Here is an 8722-nt window from a genome sequence, read left to right as displayed (position 1 = left end):
TAACCCCAGACTAACTAACTCTATTATAATAATATAATATAATAATATACCAACTATTTGTACCCAAATAAAAAAGAAAAGGGAAAACTGCTGATATGCAAGTGGTCTGTAGTTTCCTTGTATGCTGTATTATAAATTATATTAGTGAAATTCAATTCAACCTTTCAATTTAATTTTATTTATTTGGCACCAAATCACAACAACAGTCACCTTATATTATAAGCTAGAGAAACTAAAACAATAAAGAGAAAACCCCAACAATTAAACAAGAATCTATGAGCAAGTGATTTTGGTGACAGTGTGAAAGAAAAAATCCCTTTTAACAGGAAGAAACCTCCGGCAGAACAAGGCTGAGGGAGGGCCAGACATCTGCTGTGATCGATTGGGTGATGGGAGGACAACAGGACAAGAGACACACTGTGTAAGAAAGCAAGAGATACATAATAACTAGTGATTAAATCCAGATAGGTGTTTCAACGTATAATGGGTGAAAAAAAGGTGAGTAAAGAAGAAACTGAGTGCATCATGAGAAGCCCCCCAGCATCCTGGACCTATTACAGTATAACCAAGGGAGGATTCAGGGTCACCTGACCCTGCCCTAACTATATGCTTTATCAAACATGAAAGTTTTAAATCTAATCTTAAAAGTAGAGAGGGTGTCTGTCTCTTGAATGCAAATTAGGATCTGATCCAAATTAGCTTGTGTTTTATTTTTCCATTGATTAATATCAACCTGTCCACTGTTTATTCCCTAGACCAGAGGTGGCAGCTCATATATATCTTCAACGCTATATGTTTTATGGTCCTCCTCTTAATTTACCCATAATTCACTGCACTATTGTCCTGCTTAAGATAGTCAGAGTCTAAAGTTCTTTGTGCAATGGATGAATTTAGTCACCTACAGTGTATGTGAACTATGACTGCTTTATCAAAGCCATAGTCAAAATCTGTTCCCTGAAACTTCTGTGTACTCCTCTCATAGGCTCTGTATGTAATGAAGGTTTTACTTTGTTTTTTTAGCTGCTGCCATGTCTAATGTTGGTGCTGTTTCAAATTTCAGCAAAACTTTTGCTAATGCCACTATCTCAACGTTTATCTTTCAAAGGCAGAAAGAAAATTGTATCCCAGATGTGATTATTTGAGATCTCAAGACATCTATATGTCACCTTCAGACTCCAGAAGTTATCCTGTCCTTTTCTTAGGTAACAGTAATGTAAAAATTGCTCAGTACAGGTGAAGGTTATGCTTTCAAAAGTAGAAATACTTTCTTTGTATATAACTATTGGATGTGGCTGATACAATACTACATATGGTATAACATTACTAAATCTGCTTCATCTACTTAAGAGCAGTAAAGGTGTTCTATCACATAAACTCACTTAAATCTTTTTGTCTTTTTTTTTTTAAACTATTTGGCTCTTTGGGATTTAAACAGACATAAAATTACTCATGTCTGAGAAAGATTATGAAGAACCTCGCGAACCTGAATGGATAAGTGTTTAAGAAAATGAATAGGAAGAAGTTAAACAATGTGGCCCCAGCTAAAGGAGATACATTTCCACAAATTGGATACATTTCCACAGCAAACTGTAGTAAGAAACAACAGAAACTGGAAAAGTATAGATCTTGAATGAATGCCGTTGATGTCCAGCTAAGAAACGCCTCTGAACTACCTGTTAAATATAAAGTAGTAGACAATATTATCTCCATTTTTGGCTTCCAGAGTTCTTTCAGTTATTTCTCTTGTTCAGTGACGCACCACTTTTGCAGAGTTATGCTACTATGCCACCTTGTGGATAATATAATATAACATATCTAGTCTGTCTGTCACAGAGTGAACACAGAGGGGCATACAACCATTCACACCTAATTTAGAATTACCAGCTAACTTAACACGCATGTCTTTAGACTGTCAGGGGAACCCAGAGTGTCACGGATAAATACAACAAAATAAAACTAGTACTGGTACCGAAAAAAAGAAAATTTATTCATAACACAGGTGAAAAGACCCAGGGAAACCAAGTAAACGATAAAACGATAGCAAAATAACGCTGAAAACCGATAAAAACCCTGAAAACCATACATTTCACACCCGAGCCTCAACTCTCGCGGCCCGGTACCAAACGACTCACGGACCGGTACCGGTCCGAGGCCCGGGGGTTGGGGACTGCTGACTTAGATCACCTGGCTTCCCCTTTCTGATGCTCGAATTGATCTTCTGTATTTTTCTTGACCATGTCTACCTTAATGGACTGAGTTGCTGGATGTGAATGGCTGATTGGATATTTGCTTTAATGAGCAGCTGACCAGGTGTACCTAAGAAAGCATCCAGTGAGTGTATATTGCAGTTTGATGCCTTTAAAAATATTTTTTCACATCATCAAAACTAAGTAGTAATTCTATTTTCTTTTCTCTTTTCTAAAACTAACTATTATAGGCAGCTTTAAGGCATATTATTTATTTATTTGTTACATATTATTAAGGCAGTGTCTCACAGTAATGCTTGTATTTTGTCAGTTCTTTTGTGTTGGCATACGTCTTCTTCAGGATTATATTTCTCCCATTTTCCTAATAATAGGAGATAAGGTAAAGATCAGTTAGAGACAGTATCTGTAAATAATGTGAGATTTGTACAGCCACAATGTTTACACCATACGAGAATTAACCAGCTTTCACAACTTCTAGGCACACAGCACTGAACACCGTGGGTGTCCCATTGGGATCATCACTTATTTGGAAACATTTCTATTGTTGTTTGGGCTACACTCAGAGTAGCGCATATTTGGAGCTTATTTTTTTCATATTTGGATTTTCAATTTTCTTGTGTTTCCATCAATTGCATGGTTTTTCTTAGGTTGCAGCCCACTTTGTTCTCAGAGTCACCACACAATAGGGCTCTCTGCAGACACCAGCGACACAGAGATATGCTCATAAGGCATCGCATCTGCATTGAGCGCTGGAGATCACAGTTTATTTACCCAAGACTATTTTTTCACACTAGACTCACCCTCCCACAAATGATTGCTTTTTGGCACTATTCAGTAGTGTCTGTTTGTAGTCTTGCAGCACACTGATAGGATCATCTTTTGTGCTTAAAATACCAAGATGTCCCTGCCACGTTATAGATTGAGTCTTAGTGAACAGAAGCCGAGAGACATAAAACTACAAAGAAAACATTACCCTATCTGGAGACTTTTGATGGTTGAAGTCTCTGCTTGTGTTTTAAAATCAGGACCAAATTCAGCGCATGCAACTGAGCCTTAATCCCCAAAGAGCATGGCCTCATTCCAGTGATTGATTCTCATTCAAATGAATATTGATTGTCCTCATTCAGAGAGTTCAAGCAGCCATTTGTAACAGTAACAGTCTGATATCTCCTCCTCTATTCCTCTTCCTCTCGCTGTCCTGGCTGTATTCAGTATCAGTAGGATACTGTGGTGTAATAGTTACAAAAGCCTACAGACAAGGTTCAAGGTAAATAATAGTTTTTTTTTATCAGAGCTCATAAATATAATCGGTATCATAACCATATAGTATTATAATCATTGTCATCATGCCAGCCTTACCAGGCCATTACTGCCAGAGCTGTCCAGGGTACTCTAGTGTTTAGCTCATCATTACCTAACACCCTAATCTAATAGATAGACAGAGCAACCTTTTTCTCTAAAGCTCACTCTGCAGGGCACAATCCCTCACGTACTGCTGAAGCTTTAAGGCACACAGCGGTCTCTCTTAATTTGATGCTAGCAAACATCTCAGCTCCTGTTACTCTGACAAACTGCAGCCTGCATGGCAGACAGATTGTCCTAAATACAGGTGTTACTTTCTTAAGTTTGGCAACATTTGATTTTTGCGTCATCGTTGACCACAAGTTTGGTGATTTTTATTCCATTTTCAAAGTGATGTGTCTCTGTTTACATTCCTTGTGTTGTGCTAAATCAGTTATTGCCTAATTGAGCCAGCAGTCTCTGATGTATATAATAAAGAAACCTATGGAGCAACAAAGTGTATTTGTTTTTTTTTGTACACCTATCTTGGCTTTAAAATACAAATATACCTGAGATACCCAATAACAGTCATTAGTTACTTCTTTTCCCTATTCGCACTTTGCTCCTCTCAGATGGTTAATGCATATCACTCTTCAATTAGTTTCGTTTTTGCATGCTGCAGTCTGGTGTTGGTTCTCATGCTGACAAAGAAATGTTTGCTTATCATAACAGGAAATTGTCATGCTCTGTGGTGACCACTGGGTTGTGCAGCGTTCCATCTGTACCATGTAATTTTTGCTGGCAGTCTTTAAGTGTACCACATGCACCTGTTTCCTGTCATTCTGTATTTGTAGTGGTTGTACAAATGTACCTAACACAGTGCCCCTTCGACCATGGTACATGTCGTCACGCCCTCATCTTGTTGAATTCAGTTGGGAAAATCCAAAGTTAGCTGCGAAGATTAGACCAGGTCAGCTGATCATAGCCTGTATGCAAATAAAATATAACAAGTCATTATGTGACTACTTTCTAATTAAATATTTTCCTCACACTGCACCGGTACACCCGATCTTAGGTTGGGTTCCCCCACCTCCCAAATCCCACTTTAACTACTGACCCCTTTTTCCCCTAAATTTTTTTTTATCAGATCATAAATATGAGTAAAAATTGGGCAATGTATGTGTTTTAACAAAAATTAAACATTTTTAGTTTGACAAATTTCCTTAATATAGTCATTCTAAAATTGAGGCGTGAACCCAATAAAATATGGAATAACAAGTTTGCTTGTTTGTTTTTTCAGAGAAAATAAACAAATTATAGTTTGGTGCTATTTTGCAGATATTTATTCCACTTAAATTCAGCTTTGATCCTCTGTTGTTGTTAATGATTGATTAAAAGAAACTGTGGTGTGTGGGGCGTGAACCTTTTCCAGTTTCTCAAGTTTGAGAAGCAATGCTCTAATGGTTTCTCCTTTGCTCGCTCCTCGTGGAGCTGGCAGTAAAAGAATACTATAACCTTGGACATAGATCTCACCATAATGATGATAGATAAAGTGCCAAACAGAAATTTACTGGTTGGAAGGAGTACAGAAGCACTCGAACAAGTAAGTGTGAGACGTATGTTAGTGCAAGAAATCCTGTGCAGGCTACAATATGTGCCTTCAGAGGTGGTAAGCAGAAGAGTCTAAAAAGAGTAAAGTATTTGCCGCAGCAACACTTTTAGGAACAACTAATACAGTTTTTGCCCTATCCAAGCTTTTTGAGCCAATTCAAATGAAAAATTACCTTTTTTTTTAAATGTTACAATTTCTCACTTACAACATTTGATTGCAATAAAATAAAGTTTCTGTTTTTATCTCCATTTTATTTTTTAAATTCAGTTGAAAACATCATCCTTGAATAAAGTAATCACTGGTTTAAGCTTCAACTTAAACTGTTTATATATTTGGTTGGTTATTGTTCAGTTCCTTAGGAGTTAGTTCATTTGCGTTATAATTACAGAGGATTATAATTAGCACATTTAAAGTTTCTGAAGATGCCAACAACCACTGCTAATTTGCCTGTGTATATAAAAAGCATAGCTACATTAAATCCCCACTGCTTCTTTAAGGAAATGAGTGTAGCTCTGCTGAGTAAACATTTGCTTTCTATATGGCTGTATTTATTGCTTTAAAAACAATAAAACCTCTGCTGAACAAATGGCAACTACAATAATGACTTTATTGTGCTGATGTCATGAAAGATTTTGATGAATCATGCAACAGTGTAATGCAGGAGGCCACACCTACATCGCTATCAATTACAGCACCATTTGAAAGTTTCAAGCATCACAGGTGGGAGCAGAGCCTTGAACACTAATCTATGGTTTGTCAATCCGGTGGCAGTTCCTCATCTGTACGAGCTTAGAGCCATCTGGTTTAGAAAATTGTTACTGCAGAGACACCTATTGGCTGCTGACAGTACTAGCTTCTTTATTTAGCTCACTATAGTTTTAATGCAGATTTACAATATACATTCATCCATTTACTTTGTGAAAATAATATATATATAAAAAAAGTAAAAGCTGTGATTTATTGATGTACAGAATTCAATTTGAGGTATTTGGTGGTGATAAGGATCGGGGCATTACCCTGTAGACACGGGTGGTGGAGATGAAGATGAAGGCTTGAACTGGGTTGCACAAAGGCAACTGCAAGGAAAAATGACAGATGAGCGGTGAGATTTAAAGTATGGAGTGAAGGCTGATTGGCCTGAAGAAGGCAAGCAGAAAGCTGATTGGGCTAGACCTGTGGTGTCACAATCAGCTTGAGAGTGTGGGAAAGTGGAAATGATGTAAAGCTTAGATTAGCCAGAAGCATAAGCTTCATGTAAAACTGAGGTTATTGTAATCACCTCTAAACATTGACTTAATACTTACATTGGTATGACATATACGTATGTATGTACAAATATGTAGGGACTGCTTTCTTGCATTTGCCCAATATAAAATTAGAAAAATCCTATATTAGAGTGATGCTAAAAACTCTCCTCATCCCCAGCTGATCCAGGCAGACGGCTGCCCCTTCCTGAGCCTGGTTCTGCCATCGGTTTCTTCCTGTTAAAAGAGGGTTTTTCCTTACCACTGTCATCAAGTGCTTGCTAAGAGGGCTGGCCATTTGCCAACAAACGATTGTTGGTGTTTTCTCTGTATTATTGTAAGGTCTTTACTTTATAATATAATTCTCAAATTTAATGGACTTGAATTACTTCTTGTATGTTTGTGTTTTTCAGGCGCTTGTTGTGGTTGTAATTCTGTAATGGATCTTTGTGCCCATCTACATTAAAGCTGGGGTAAACAGAACTCTAAGGCTGCATATTGACCTGAAAGATCCTCAAAATCTATTCATTTCCACTACCCAAATGACATAAATGACTACTATGTCTGACAACACTTTGAGTAATGACAAAAATCTCATGCTTTGTGGATGTATTTAAATCATCACCTGAATACCTGAATACTTCAGAAGAGGTTTGGAGGACAGTGCATTCGCATTTATCTCTCTGTTCTCTCCCTTGTCTTGTATATCTTCACCAGAATTTCAGTAAGTGCCTCCAAAAGCAGCAGAAAATATTTATATTATACCTGTTTTCGATGGTCCTAAATGAAATCCTACACTTTTTTTCTCCCAATTCAGGCAGATATTTTTTCTGGTACAACCTTTGTCCAACAGGCCCTTGGGCCTTGGTTTTTCACTTCTAGCAGTTACTGCACTATATACTGTCAAAGGTTTGTACACAGGAAAAATTTCCTTCCTTTTCTATGGAACTCACAGATATTTTCCTAGAAAACTACAGTGTCATAGTACAATAACAAGTGTTATCGTACTTGAGAAGACTATGCCCAGTCATGGTACGATAATACTTGTTATCATACCATGACTGGACATAAAGTCTTCACAAGGCCATGTGACTACACATGGAGATTTAGAAACACATCACACACACACACACACACACACACACACACACACACACACAAATTCTCTGGCTTTCTTCATTGCTGGTTTAAATGTGCTGACTTGTTGTAGTCAATTGCCCGTGGACTATGATAACCATGAATTGGCCTTATGTTGCTTTTTAGTAACAAGACATCCACAATTGAAAATTTTACAGAAGGAGTAGTTACATAATTACAATATGTGTGTTTCCAATAAATAAATAATACATTTTATCCAAGGTGGACTGATCTACACAGACACTTTACAGACCATCATCGTGGTTATTGGATCATTCATTTTCATGGGCTTTGGTAATATTTTACTTACAATTTATTTGTTGGACAGTTTAAAAAAAGGTGGGTGGTGGTGATTCTCCTCAGCTTTCCATGAAGTGAAGGGCAACGAAAACTTCAAGAGACTCTAGATGCAAGCTGTCCCTCAATCAAGGGTAACATCAGTGCAAACTGCTATGAGCCCCTGCCAGACTCCTTCCATATCTTCAGGGATCCAGTTACAGGAGACCTCCCATTGCCTGGCATGGTGATCGGACTCATTATTTAGGCTACCTGGTACTGGTGTACTGATCAGGTGAGTAAAGAAATAAACAGAAACACTGGGCAGCTCAGGTGCAGTTTTTAGCAATCATTTACAGTTAGTCTGTCGTCATAACCAGAGACTCAAACAACTGATTTACAGATTAACTCATTAACATATACACATTAATGCCCCTTCATATTGCTTTTTGAAGCATACTCAACAAGCAGTCTACAATGGGAGGATAACTATGCTTTTAGTTTAGTTCTCTTAGTAAGAGCCTGACGCCAATGTAATATTTTTTGTTCCATTACAGATAAAGATGATTTGATTCATTGGTTGTGAAGGAAATTAATATTTAAAGTGGAACATGGTGCCATAGGCTTCCACACAGCTGTCAGGTGGCTAAGTCTGCGTAAAGTGCTAAAAAGAGTATGGGAGCAGAAACTCAAGCATTTTGTGAGGAGAAAGGCAATTGTATTTCAGATCTCTCATATGACAAATTATTGATGTGCACTAATAAATGAACTAAATAGCAAACTACAAGACCAGAATCTAATATGTGAATTGCACACCCTGTGATGACGTTTATGAGAATGTTGCAATTTATATCAAACCAGGTGGAGAGCAGCATTCGTACTCACATGTCAATAGTGAAAGAAATTGTACCATCCGTTGATCGCCTCAGGTGGTACTCATCCATGTTTGGAGCCTTGCATTTTAA

At 37.6% G+C, this 8722-nt stretch overlaps 1 pseudogene; it reads left to right on the top strand.

Annotated features, from left to right (window-relative positions):
* The first annotated feature begins 483 nt into the window (after positions 1–483).
* LOC146628900 (sodium/glucose cotransporter 1-like) lies at positions 484–8025 on the top strand (annotated as a pseudogene).
* Positions 8026–8722: the final 697 nt, after the last annotated feature.

Source organism: Diplotaxodon limnothrissa, linkage group LG7 (genome assembly GCF_057381915.1).
Source record: "Diplotaxodon limnothrissa isolate DT_005_m linkage group LG7, D_limnothrissa_male_GT1.1, whole genome shotgun sequence".
NCBI classification, from domain to species: domain Eukaryota; kingdom Metazoa; phylum Chordata; class Actinopteri; order Cichliformes; family Cichlidae; genus Diplotaxodon; species Diplotaxodon limnothrissa.
This window is presented reverse-complemented; position numbering and strand designations above follow the sequence as displayed.